The 13,621-nt window shown below is 34.6% G+C and overlaps 1 long non-coding RNA gene and 1 pseudogene across 1 annotated transcript; one reads left to right on the top strand and one right to left on the bottom strand.

Annotated features, from left to right (window-relative positions):
• Window positions 1–359: 359 nt before the first annotated feature.
• Window positions 360–661, bottom strand: LOC118344486 (annotated as a pseudogene).
• Window positions 662–11,026: 10,365 nt separating this feature from the next.
• Window positions 11,027–11,711, top strand: LOC109013023. The gene is made up of 3 exons (XR_001999536.2): window positions 11,027–11,100; window positions 11,190–11,342; window positions 11,638–11,711. It is a non-coding gene; the product is annotated as an uncharacterized LOC109013023 (long non-coding RNA).
• Window positions 11,712–13,621: the final 1,910 nt, after the last annotated feature.

Here is a 13,621-nt window from a genome sequence, read left to right as displayed (position 1 = left end):
TGAATCTCAAGCTCTTCATTCCTATAGCCATAAATTCGAATACGAATCTTTTTTTTTTCTTTTTCTTTTTTTCATTTCTAAACAAAGACTAAGATAAAGGGAGAAACAGTAGGGCTCATGGCACCTGAAAAAGATGCATAAGAGTCTGGATAACTGTTAAAAACAATCCATCATACTCCATGATATATGATTGGAAAAGCCCATCACGCGCTATCCTACAACCATCACTACTAGAGAAGAAAGTGGTGGAGAAAGTAGCTTCTTGATGGTTAGAGTTCTCGTTAAAACAGAGTAATCTGACCCACCAATCACAGAAAAAGGGAGAAAAATTTAGAACCAAGTAAAGGTTAACGGCGCTCTCATTCTGGATCAGGCGAATCACCAGGTACGAGAATGGCAATGCTGTTTCCATTTAGTAAAATCTGATCAAGCTTGTTATCCGTCTCCCTTCAGCAGTGATCTCATACTCTGTGACGTCTTCGAGGACCATATTGACGTAGACGTCGAAGCCCCTGAGAGTACCAACGAGCTCCTTGTCCCGCTTCATTATCACCCATATCTTCGACCCAATGCACCTATCAATTAGTTCTGACGGGAGCAGCTGCGAAGGATTGTTAGTGGCCATTGAGCGTTTGAAAGAAGCGAGCGGTGGCAGTGCGCGAAGCGACTATATCTTTCATCACTAGAAGATTATAACGGCTATTTTTTGGATTTTGTTTAAAATTCAAATTAAAACCTCGGTAACTAGCTTTATTATTGAGCCTCCGAAAAGTTAATGGTTGATTCAGGTGAAATAACGATGAAAACGTTGGCGATCGGCCAATTGAGTATCAGCTTTTGTCTCGAGACTTTCTCAACATTATATTCACAGCCTTTTACAATTAATTTTACAATCATTTAAATTATTTCTTTCTTATTAGATGTTTTTCACAAAATATAAATATCTATTTTTATTTAGATTGTAATTTTTCATTGATGAATTCAAAAGAAACGTAAATCTAATTTATTGTAAATTCCTACTTTTTGAGATAACAAAAAATAATCCTATCATATCAAACTAACATTAATGTCTTAATATGGATTTATAGATTATTATTATTATTAATATTATTATTATTATTTTTTGTTGTCGATTAATCATATAGTTTCACTTGCTATAAAGTTGATAACATGAATAACACCCGACACTACGATGGTTTCATGACATGGGTATGTGAAGTTGATATGTGCTCGTAACCAATTATTATGACCTCTTGGTATAAACTATAAAGAGACAAAAAGGCTATCCCATTAGTCCTCAAGTTCCTTTGGGATTTTCGGATTAATCTTTGTAACAAATAGTGGCAGAGTCATGCATGGCCTGACATTAAGGTACTGTTTATATAGTGAGTTGAAATGAGATAAAAGTTGAAAATTAAATAAAATATTATCATAATTTATTTTTTAATATTATTAATATTTTGGAATTGAGAAAATTGAATTATTATTATATTTCGAGTAAAATTTTAAAAAAATTATAATAATAAGATGAGATAAAATTAAATATTTTTTGTATCCCGACCAAACTTACAAAAGGAAGAATGATTTAGCTTTACCCTTTCTTTTGTAAAGAGATTTGTTTATTGGGTCATTTACCTACAAGTTAACTGCTCGTGAACCCGGGGATCGTGTAGCGGCTAAGAAAATAGAAATTTGCGTACGTAAATAAGCTCCTAGGCTAGCAAGTGTATTTTGGACTCTATTACAAGGACTGATACATGGGACCGATAGTGTATTTTGCCTTTGTATTGAAAAAAAAAAAGGACAAAACGAACTATTGGTCTGATAAGCATTTTCCATCTTTTTATTAAGTTTTTTTTTATTTTTTATTTTCATCCAGCAAAATGCAAGAACAAAAGCATTTGATAATGAAATGCATACTGAATGCTAATTAATTAATTTAGAAGAGCAGATATTTTTCATATTCTTTATAAACTTAATGATAAAGTGTTACTTAAAGCTACATTCTCAAGGAGTTAAAAGCTACATCCAAAAACATCATTAATTTATAGTATTTGCACCTGATTATAACGAGACATACTTGTGTGTAGAAAGTTCCAATTTTTAAACCATTGCAGTACTACTCTAACATCTTTTAACAAATGTGACAACTCTACAACACTTTAACAAAGATAAACTGAATCAACCTTAGGAAGAACTACAATGATCATACCTCACTCAACAAAAATGATTGCTTGAAAATCTTTTATGTCTTGACACTTGAGAAGTATTATAAACATTGGAAAATTAGAAACTCATGGAACCAAGAAGATAAATAACAGCCTAAAATAGAGGTGTGTTTGTTAACAGTTGGCATAGTTCAATTAGATGATCATGCATGCACTGACACCTAAATGAGAGTTGACATTGCCTTAAATGCTTTCCGCCACACGTAACTGCAAAGTTCTGTCTAAGTCCAGTCACCTTTACTATAAGATATAATTACACAAAAGAAGAGAAGATGAAGAGTAAAGGGGAACATTGAAGTTAAAGGGACTAGGGGTTGAAGGGGTAAATGTGTAAAAGAGTGAGTAATAGGTGGTCAAATCTTATTCATTTTATTTTTATTCGAATATGTGTTGAGATTGGACTCTTCATCAAATTGCATTTTATATTCACAAATAGTTTTTTTAAATATTGGAGTGAGTTCAAACTTGTGCTGCTTCATTTAGATAAATAGATTATTTTATTTTATTTTATTCTATAATTTCATTTAAAAATTTTGACTAAGATTTTGTTAATATCTTTATAAAGTTTCTATATACATAAGTCAATCATTATATTTATAATGTGCTTAAAAAAATGATTAAATTTATAATGATTTAAGTAGCATGTTTAGGATTTGGAACTTGATTTTCTCTAATCTCAATCATTATTTAAAATATTTTTATTATAAAAATCATAAATATGAAGTTATTTGAGTTTATACGAGCTTGTATGAGTTCAATCGAATCTTATATAAATTGTATTATTTAATAATCGATCATAATTTTGTACTAACGAACAACTCGTTTAATAAACAAATCAAGTCAAATCCGAGTTTGACCGAATCAATCTCAAAGAATAATCCTATATATTTACAACCTTAAAAAAAATAAAGATGAAAAATGTAAACAAGGAGACATGTATACAATCAATGGTGTCCATTTTTTTAAACCCAATGTTAAACAAACTTCCCGCATTTTCTCCAATCTAGACTTGGTGCCAAATTTGTAATTCGAAAGTAGCAGCTAAAAATTAGAATGATGATGCTAGCGGGCCGACAGCATTTACCAACTAGTTATAATTTTTTTTGTTTTTTTTTATTTTTGATTATTTTTAAAAATAATTTTTTAACATTTTAAATTATTAAAATATATATATAAATTTACTAATAGCCACTTTTTTAACCATTAAATAAATAATAAATTAAAATACATCAACAATAAATTTGAAAGACTTCACTAACATTTTCAAAGTACCGTCGTACGTGCACCTCCACGTAGATCATAGCTTAGCATGCTTATGACACGTAACCATGACACTTTTGCTTAGCTATCTTTGCAAGGACCACAAATCTGGTTTAAGGCAATAACAACTTCCAAAGCCAGTCGTTGCACACATTCATCATCTTAAGGCGCTCTTTATGAAATATTGAAAAAGTTGTGTATATCCTCGAACCACCATTAAAGCCAAGCTGTTAGTTCTTCCCACTGCTCTGAAGGCTACCCACACATACCTTCTTTAGGTGCACTTTTCTTGCTCTTTGGGCGAGAGAGTGATTATTTGGCTAGTGATCATGAAGGAGGATCGAGAGGTCTGTTGTAAGGCTGGTTGTTCAAAGCCTAAACGCTTAGAGAGTAGGATACCGGTGGCAATGGTGCCACCAACCCCTCCGAAAAAAAAGAAGGAGAAGAGGGAACTGTCAAAGAATGTGTATTTGCAACCACCTAATATTGAGCTCTTCTTTGCCATCGCTCCTAAATGCCAAGCCTATGCTTTGTTGTGGCAAGTGGCTTTTCTTCTTCAATTTTCCCTTTTGTTGTATGAGTTGCTTGCTTACAGCACTGTGTTGGCTTTGGATATTACTGTATGCTTCTTTTTTTCTGGTTTGACGGAGTAAAGACAGGAAGAAGCACATATGTATATTTATGGAGATTTCAGGGTGTAGCTAACTGGTTAGGGAAGCGCGGTGTGTAGCTTGGTCTTATGCTGTTCTGTTGTTTGCATATAATCAATTCCAAAGTCTGTGTTAGCAAGTTGAAACTGTGTTCAGTCTTTTGCTACCATTTCCTCCCTGGAGAATTTGAAATCGTGATCACATGAATGGACCCTTCTTTATTTCGAGTGAACCTTATTTTTGTCACATCATGAAGGTTGGGTTTGGTAAATGAAGATGTCTTGCTACTGTTTATAAATAATATAGTACTATTTATTAATTTTTTTTTATTACTATTTACTATTTTTTATCTCATCATCCTGTATCTTAATAGATCGCTGGAGCAGTTTTGGGCCATATCCTAGCTATTGAGCAGTCCACTCTTTCCACCAGCTCAAAGATGATACAACAAATGAGCTCCACCTCAGAAGATAGTCTTCCAGAAGAACTGGGTGTTACGTAGACTAGGTTGTGTGCTACCTCTATGTAAATGTAGTGTTCTGGCAAGATTCCCTTTGTAACAAACTCTGCCAATCTTTCTATACAGCAGTGCATATCAGCTACATGACAATTTGTCCAAATGAATTCTGTTGAGTCCAGATTGTATATAAACCAACTTGTATTGCTCTGCTAATCAATGAGAATGAAATACATTTCTTTCTAAAACTCTATCATGGTACCACAACTGGAATACGACTAAAGTCCTCCATGGTTGGTGACCACTCCTCCACCACCGTCCAACTTCTCAGCAATTTTTCCCACATAGTTTCAGTCAAACTTGGTTCCGATATCTTTCTCCCCCTCCGATCCCTCATCTCCCTCTCCATCACTCTCCTCCCCATCTCAAACTAATCCAGCTTACCTTCAATGGCGTCGCACAGACCAGTTGCTTCTCAGTGCCCTTCTTTCATCTCTCACCGAACCCATTCTTGCTCAAGTCATTGCATCTCGCAAATCTCGTGAGCTTTAGGTCACACTTAACATAATGTCCACTTCCCAATCCTAGGCCAAAAATCTTTCAAATCCGCCACCAACTCACCAACTTGAAAAAAGGTTCACTCTCGGTAATAGATTACTATCACAAGGTTTGTTTACTTTCTGTTAATATGACTGTTGCGGGTGAACCATTGAGGGATTTTGAGGTTGTTTTCTATCTTCTTAATGGCCTCACCTCTGAGTTTGAGGCCTTTATCATTTCTATCACCACACATCCCATGCCCATAACCTCTATTGAACTGTTCAACTTACTTTTTACCTTTGAAAGTCGCATCTCACTCACATCTCTTCAGCCTGGTCTTCTCCCTAACCCCTCTGGAAATATCACCACTGCTTCTTCCCCTTGTGGTGGTCAGGGTGGATATCGTGGTAGCCATAATGGCTATCAAGGTGGTTGTGGTTGAGGTGGCCGTCCCTTCTCATCTTCTCAGACACCTTCACATTCTGGTAACAAGCCCACTTGTCAAGTATACCAAAACTTTGGTCACGTTGCTTTGCAATGTTACTACAGATTTGATCAAGCTTATCAATATGATCCTCCCCAAGCTCTGTCCACTCACTTTACCAGTGCTCAATCCCTTTCGGATAAGCAGTGGTACCCTAACTCAGTTGCTACAAACCACCTTACTTTTGATCTGCATAACCTCAACCTCTCTGCCAAACCATACTCAGGACCTGAACAAATTAAAGTTGGTAATGGCACTGGTCTTATTGTGAACCGCTTTGGTGACTTTCATTCCTCAGCTTCCAATTCTAATTTTCTTATGTACGATTTACTTTATGTTCCTCAGACTATAAAAAATCTTATCTCAGTTAATCAATTTTGTTGTGATAATTCAGTATTTTTCGAATTTCATTACTCTCATTCACTGTGAAAGTCAAGCGAACAGGAACCCCTCTACTCAAAGGACTAGCACATAATGGTCTCTATATATTTCCTTCTCCAAACACTCCCAAGTCAGATCGAGTTGCTCTAGTTGGAGAAAAGCCCATTGTCGCTCACTAGCATCATCGTCTTGGTCATCCATCTCTTCGGCTTGGTTCTCACATTTTGCACAACAAATGCTTGCCGTTTATTCCTTCTCAACCTAACTTTTTTGCACTAGTTGTCCTCTTGAAAAGTGCCAGCAATTATCATTTAAGAATTCTGTCAATAGGTCTCTTGGACCTTTGCATTTGATTTATGTAGATGTTTGGGGTCCATCTCCTCATTTATCAAGAGAAGGTTTTCGCTACTACATTTCTTTTGTTGATGACTATAGCCATTATACGTGGTTTTATCCACTTGCCTCTAAAGGCGATGCTACCTCCACTTTCCTTCTTTTCCAAACACATGTTGAAAGGCTTTTAAGTGCTAAAATAAAAATTATTCAAAGTGATTGGGGTGGCAAATTTCACCCCTTACCTGAGTTCTCTAATCTCAAGGAATTGTGCATTGAATTTCTTACCCTCAAACCCACCAACAAAATGGTGTGGTAGAGAGAAAACACTGTCACATAGTCAAAACCGGACTTGCACTTGCCCTACCTTAAAAATTTTGGACGGATGCTTTTCAAATCGCTGTCTATCTCATTAATTTTCTTCCATCTCCCTCACTTAAAAATAAATCACCTCATCTTCTTCTTTTTAATCAGGAACCTAATTACTCATTTCTTAAAATTTTTGGTTCCGAATGTTGGCTAAATCTCCATCCCTACAACAATCATAAAATGCATTTTCATTCTCTCCCTTGTATTTTTCTTGGGTATAGTCCCATGTACAAAGGATACAAATGTATTCATTTATCAACCAATCATATACGTGTGTATATATATATATATATATCGAGAGAGAGAGAGAGAGAGAGAGAGATGTCTTCTTTAACGAGAATTCTTTTCCATATTCCACACTCTCCTTGTCGGCTTCTACTTCTCCTCAACAAACCCATACTACTCCGCCCATTTATCCTCCCTCAATTCTCGACCCCAATCCTTCCTCCTTAAATCAAAGCCCACAATCTCCCTCAGGCCCATCATCTCCAACTGCAGCCCATCTTTTATTCCCTCATCCCCTTCCACCGACACGCCCCCTTCATCTTCTTCGACAAACCAACTCTCACTTCCAGACCCTTCCTCTAATCCACCCTCTCCACCTCCTCGATCCCCCGTTATTACCCACTCAAAAATACATTCTAACCGTCCCAAACACTTCACCGATGGCTCCATCTCTTACCCCCCACCTAAACAGTGCGTCAGTACCTCACTTGACATCCCAGAGGACCCAAGTTCATACATTGTTGCTTCTTATTTTCAAGAATGGCGTGATGCCATGTCTACTGAGTTTCATGCTCTCATTTAGAGTCAAGCTTGGACTCTAGTTCCCCCTTCCCCTTCCTCTAACATTGTTGGTTGCAAGTGGGTGTTCTGCATCAAGCGTAAGGCTGACAGTACCATCAAACGACGTAAAGCCCGCCTCGTTGACAAAGGATTTCATCAACAGGAAAGTATCGATTACTCTTAAACCTTTAGCCTTGTTGTAAAACCCACAACACTTCAGCTTGTGTTATCCTTAGTTGTCTCTCATTGTTGTCCACTTCGTCAACTAGATATTCAGAACGCCTTTCTCCATGACGATCTTTCTGAAACTATTTGCATGACTCAACCCGTCGTTTTCACCCATCCTGACCACCCTGATTGTGTTTTCTGTTTGCGGAAAGCCATTTATGGCCTAAAACAATCTCCAAGAGCTTGGTTCGCCCAACTCAGTTTGTGTTTATGTGAATACGATTTTACTCCATCAAAATTAGACCCCTCCTTATTTACTTATTTTTCTCATCCCTCACAGATTGATCATCTCATTGTATTTCTTGGGTCTGTTTTTCCTATCAAAGACTTAGGTAAGTTATCATTTTTTTTCTTGGGCTAGAAATTACGTACTTATCTGATGGTATCCAAATTTTTCAAAGAAAATACATTCGGGAACTCCTATCTCGAGCCAACATGCTTTCGACCAGAGGAGCAACCTCTCCAATGGCCGCTTCCACTCGCCTTTTCATCTCTGACACACCATCTTTTTCTAACCCCACTCTTTACAGGAGTGTAGTTGGGGATCTCCAATACCTTTCTTTGACCCGCCTCGATATTGCTTTTGTCTTCAATAAAACACTCCCATTGGCAAGCTGTCAAACGCTTGTTAAGGTACCTCAACCATAGAATCAATTTTGGTCTTTTCATTCACAAATCCTCCAATATTTAACTTCAAGCCTTTTCCGATGTGAATTGGGCAAGTTGCCCTGATGACCGCCGCTCTACCAGTGGTTTTTGTATCTTCCTTGGTCAAAACCTTGTTTCTGGGCACTCTCGCAAGCAACGCACTGTTGCTCTCTCAAGTATCGAAGTTGAGTACAAGTCTCTTGCAAATACAACAGCTGAACTTCTTTGGATACAGTCACTTCTTAAATAGCTTCATGTTTTCCTCCCTAAACCTCCATTGCTATGGTGTAATAACCTTGGTGCAACCTATCTTTCCGTCAATCCCATACTTCATTCCCGCACAAAACATACGGAAATTGACTTCCATTTTTTCCGGGATCGAGTAGCTACAAAAACATTTCAAGTTGCTTTTCTTCCATCCAAAGGCCAATTTGGCTGATATTCTCACAAAACCAATGGTGTCATCTTGGTTTCATTTGCTAAGAATGAGCCTCACAGTTGTTGATACACCGGTTGGCTCGCGGCGGCATATTGAGAAGTCCACCCTTTCCTCCATCTCAAAGATGACACAACAAATGAGCTCCACCTCAGAAGATAATCTTCCAAAAGAATCAGGTGTTACGTAGACTAGGTTGTTTGCTGCCTCTATGTAAATGTAGTGCTCTGGCAAGATTCCCTTTGTAACAAACTCTGCCAATCTTTCTGTACAACAGTGCATATTAGATGCACGACAATTTGTCCTAACGAACTCTGTTGAGTCCAGATTGTATATATACCAACTTGTAATGCTCTGCTAATCAATGAGGATGAAATACATTTCTTCCTAAAACTCTATCACTAGCAATCCCCCGCTTACTGAGAAGACGACGATGACGAACACCGGTGAAGAGAACATGAAGGACGCTTTCGCAAGTGTTGAAGCAGGTTTGACTGAAATAGAGGGAAAACAAATGTATTGGGTTTATTTTTCAAATTTTCAAAAAATAAAAGAAAAATATTGGACACTGCTGCCTTAAAAATCAAGATATGAAATTTCTATACTTCAGTTTTTAATTTTATAATATTAATATTTTAATTTTTTGAGGCCATCCTTAATTTCTTGTTAAAAAATAGTATGCAATGTGTCAACTTTTGATTGACTTACAGATATCAATGTCAATGTGTCAAGGAAAAAGTTAGTTGCCAAGAGTTGTATGTCGATGAATTTTTTTTACTTAATGATTAAGAAAAGATTTTTTAATAATGTTATAATTTTTTAAAAATATTTAAAGATATAAAAAAAGAATAAAAAAAAATTCATTTGGCCTTATCAGGATCCATCCTCGGGTTACACCCTCGGTGAGTGTAGCACGACTCATGTTTTAATTAATCAAAGATTGATACATTAACCTCACAATAATTCTATAAGAGCATTCACAATGGATTTTTTATCCTATTCTTCAAAATACATCACTAAAATCTATTTTTTCTAGTTTATATATTGACTTTTACAATATACTATATATCAGCTTATCTATTTTTTTCTATATCATTTAAATATTATATTTTTTAATATTTTGTGGGAGAAAAAGTAAAAGAAAAGAGAAATTATTGTGGGAGAAAAAGTACAAGAAGCGAGAGAAAATAATTTAAAATGTTTACATTTGTGTACAGTCCATGCTACATGTAGCGACAACATTGTAGAAAACTTGAAAATAGACATGAAAAACAACATCCGTTGGATGGGATTTTTGGCTACTTTCCTTCAAATTTTACATAAATATGGGTTTTACAAAACCCATTAAGAATGCTTTAAAGAGTGAAAGAAGTTCTTGAATGGCAATGGAGGGTCGAGCCCACAACCACTCGCAGACAGAAAGGTAGAGGCTTGCGAAATAATAATTAGAGGTTGATAGCCATTACGTGCCAATACATAATTCAAATCTGATTTAATGATGTAACAGACAAGATAATCCGACGTGATATCCGCCTATGATATTTGTTTAGGGTATAAATTACGTCTAGGATATTGATTTCTTCCAACATGACAGCTAATTTAGAATCTTAACAATCCACATTCCAGCAAGGATCATAGAAAGTTAAGTCATGGGACAAGTTTACTCCCTAGACATCGGTTCATATAAATAGAAACTTGTGGTAACTTTTGATTACCATGAAACTTGTAATACTTTCCAAATTCTATTATGACTTGAGTGTCAAAGGTATTTCTTGACACACTGAGCCCATCTATTTTTTTATTGGAGCTTACTGGAGGTAATAATACAAAACACGTATGCAACAAATAAAAATTTAAAGTTTATCCATCAATTTTGAATACAAAATTAAGTTTTCAAATTACAAAAATGTAAGAATGCGGTACAAATTTTATAATTAAGATGTCCGCTTCTAAGCGGTCGGCTGTTTGTGGAGACGTTTGGATTTGCAGCTCATCTCAGTTCATTTTAACTCATCTCAACTCATCTCATTACTATTCAGCAACTTTAACTCATAAATTTCATTACTATTCATAATTCATCTCATTACTATTCACAATCCATCTCAATTTATCTTAAGTCATCTTCAAATCCAAATATCTCTTAATAAGCAGCCCTCCTGTCAGAAGCAACCACGTCATAACTTACACCAAAACAAAATAATTATAACCACACAAGATTAGCACTGCTACAATTGTAATCTCTTCGTCTTCGTCCCTGCCGTGTGCCGCAGAGCGTGAGATTGCAAGATTGTTGATTGAAGGTATTAAATTCTGGTCCCAGTCTGTAATTCTTTGGTCACTGGATTTAATGCTGTTAAATCTTCTCTTCATTTTCAAATCCAAACTTAAGCTGGGTTGTCCGGTTCAAGGAATTCGCTCACCCTGCAATGGAGATTTTTTCTACAGTGGCTACAGTAGGACCAACCTTCCCTTGCAGCCGCCATGTTCTTATTGTTTTTATATCAGTTCTTTGATCACAGAGAAAGGGCTTAAACTTCGGCAGGTATTTACATTCTGTGGTCTGAACTCAAAATAGGATTGTCGTTTCCTTCTCTTCGCACTGTGCAAAATTATTCAAATTTTCATTTTTTTTTTCTTTATTTTTAGAAAAATTATATACATAAGCCTCACACTCCTGCACACCACTTAAAAGTATGTGAATTTATTCTTTTACCCTCATGTTTCATGAAATATGAAATATGAAATATGAGAATAAAAGAGTAAAATCACATATTTTTTAAGTGGTGTGCAGAGTGTGAGGCTTACGTGTAGCATAACTCTTATTTTTATACCCACAGGCAATGAGTATGATGGGTCTTTATGATTCTGCTTACTGGCTCTCGTGGCTCACGTGGGAGGGAATTCTTACGCTTCTCTCCTCGGTATTATGTAAGTTTAGAGGATGAGATGAGAATTTTATATTTTATTTTAGTATTTAAAATATTATATTTTAATATTATTATTGTATTGAAATTTAAAAAAATTAAATTGAAATTTGAAAAAATTAAATTTTTTATTATATTTTATATGAAGATTTGAAAAATGTGTAATGACGAGATGAGATGAGATGACGAGATTTGAAAAATCCCACCCCAAACCTGCCCTTCTCTTTGGGATGCTCTCTCAGTTTGATTTTTTCTTGAACAACAATTTTGAAGTAGTATTACTTGTTTTCTTTCTTGGACGAAAGAGAAAACAAAGATAAAAGAAAAAGTCAGTAATTGGATGAGGTGCGGTGATAAAATGCAAATGTGTCCAAATATTATTGGTGGGCTATTTTTAGGGGCTTAGCAGCCCAACCGGTCAGAAAATTTTCTCTATAATTAATCCCTATTAATATGGAGTGGATGTGTCACATCATTATATAAAAAAGATCCCGTAAATTGCCCATGAAATATCGTTGCTATTTTAATATTCGACTGATGTGTCACTCAATATTTTTATAGCATTCAATACTTTATTGCTAATTTGGTACAAATTTTATAATTAATTCATATTAATGTGGAGTGGATGCATCACATCATTAAGTAAAAAAGATCCGATAAATTGCCCGCGAAGTATCATTACTATTTTAATAGTTTGGGCTGGGAAGGAAATTGGGCGGCCCATTTTAGGCAGAGAAGAGTTCAACTTGGTTTTGTCACATAATGAGCATCCTCCTCTACCTTTATGTTTAGAGAAATTATATTTATAATTGTACGTGAGAATCGTATTTTTTAAAAAATAAATAAATAAAAAAATAAATAATTTACATAAAAAAATTAATATTTTAACGATAAATTTTATTTTTTTAAAAATAAATATGCGGTCTTGTGCAACCCATGTATCTAGTATTACTCGACTCTAAATTCTAGCAAATCTACGAAAACTATTTCATAAATTTAAGGTTTTCAAACAAAAAAGTATTTGTTATATTTATATCTTAATTAAAAGTAATGAGACTAATTTATTCGGGTATAGGAATATGTAATAATTTATTCGGAACACATTGAGATCTTACTACTTTAGGCTTCATATAAGGCAACGGGCATAATTATTATCTATCATGATTCCAAACTATTGAGGAGTGCTTAGTGCAAGGAAAGTTTTTTAGGCAATGTGAAAAGATAGATGAAGGTGAGGCTCAGAGAAGCACTTGCAAACATTTGTTTTTGAACTCAAAAGACATAAAAGAAAGTGATCTTAACTCATCACGTCTCATCATTATAATTTTTTTAAATTCTTACACAAAATATAATAAATAATTTAACTTTTTCAAATTTTAAAATAATATTAATATTAAAAAATAATATTCTAACAATATTTTATTCAACTTATTTAAAATTATTTCATCTTATTTTATCCTAATTCACTGTCTAAACAGCACCTTAAATGTAGTAAGTCGCATATGTTGAGTCTATCGTAAGAAATCTCAATACTGTTTTTGGATGTTGAAGTGAGTTGAATTAAGATAATAAAATATTATTAGAATATTATTTTTTAATATTATTATAATTTTAAAATTTGAAAAAATTAAATTATTTATTATATTTTAAATTAAAATTTAAAAAAATTATAATAATAAATTGAGAGAAATTAAGAATCTAACCGTACTTAAAACATGATATGTGTCTACTCGTCAAAACATTTAAGGAATACTATTTTTCTTTTATTTATAAAACCCACCTTCGAGAATTTATAATTGTTGGCTAGATGGCTTTCTCAATAAATTCTTAAGGCCAAATTTTACCAAAAGCTGCTTGATCATTAAAACAAAAAAATTGTATCAAAGATAATCACTGT

The sequence above is a fragment of the Juglans regia genome, chromosome 14 (genome assembly GCF_001411555.2).
Source record: "Juglans regia cultivar Chandler chromosome 14, Walnut 2.0, whole genome shotgun sequence".
Classification (NCBI taxonomy): Eukaryota; Viridiplantae; Streptophyta; class Magnoliopsida; order Fagales; family Juglandaceae; genus Juglans; species Juglans regia.
The sequence above is the reverse complement of the archived record's forward strand: the minus strand, read 5'-3'. Positions and strand labels throughout refer to the sequence as shown.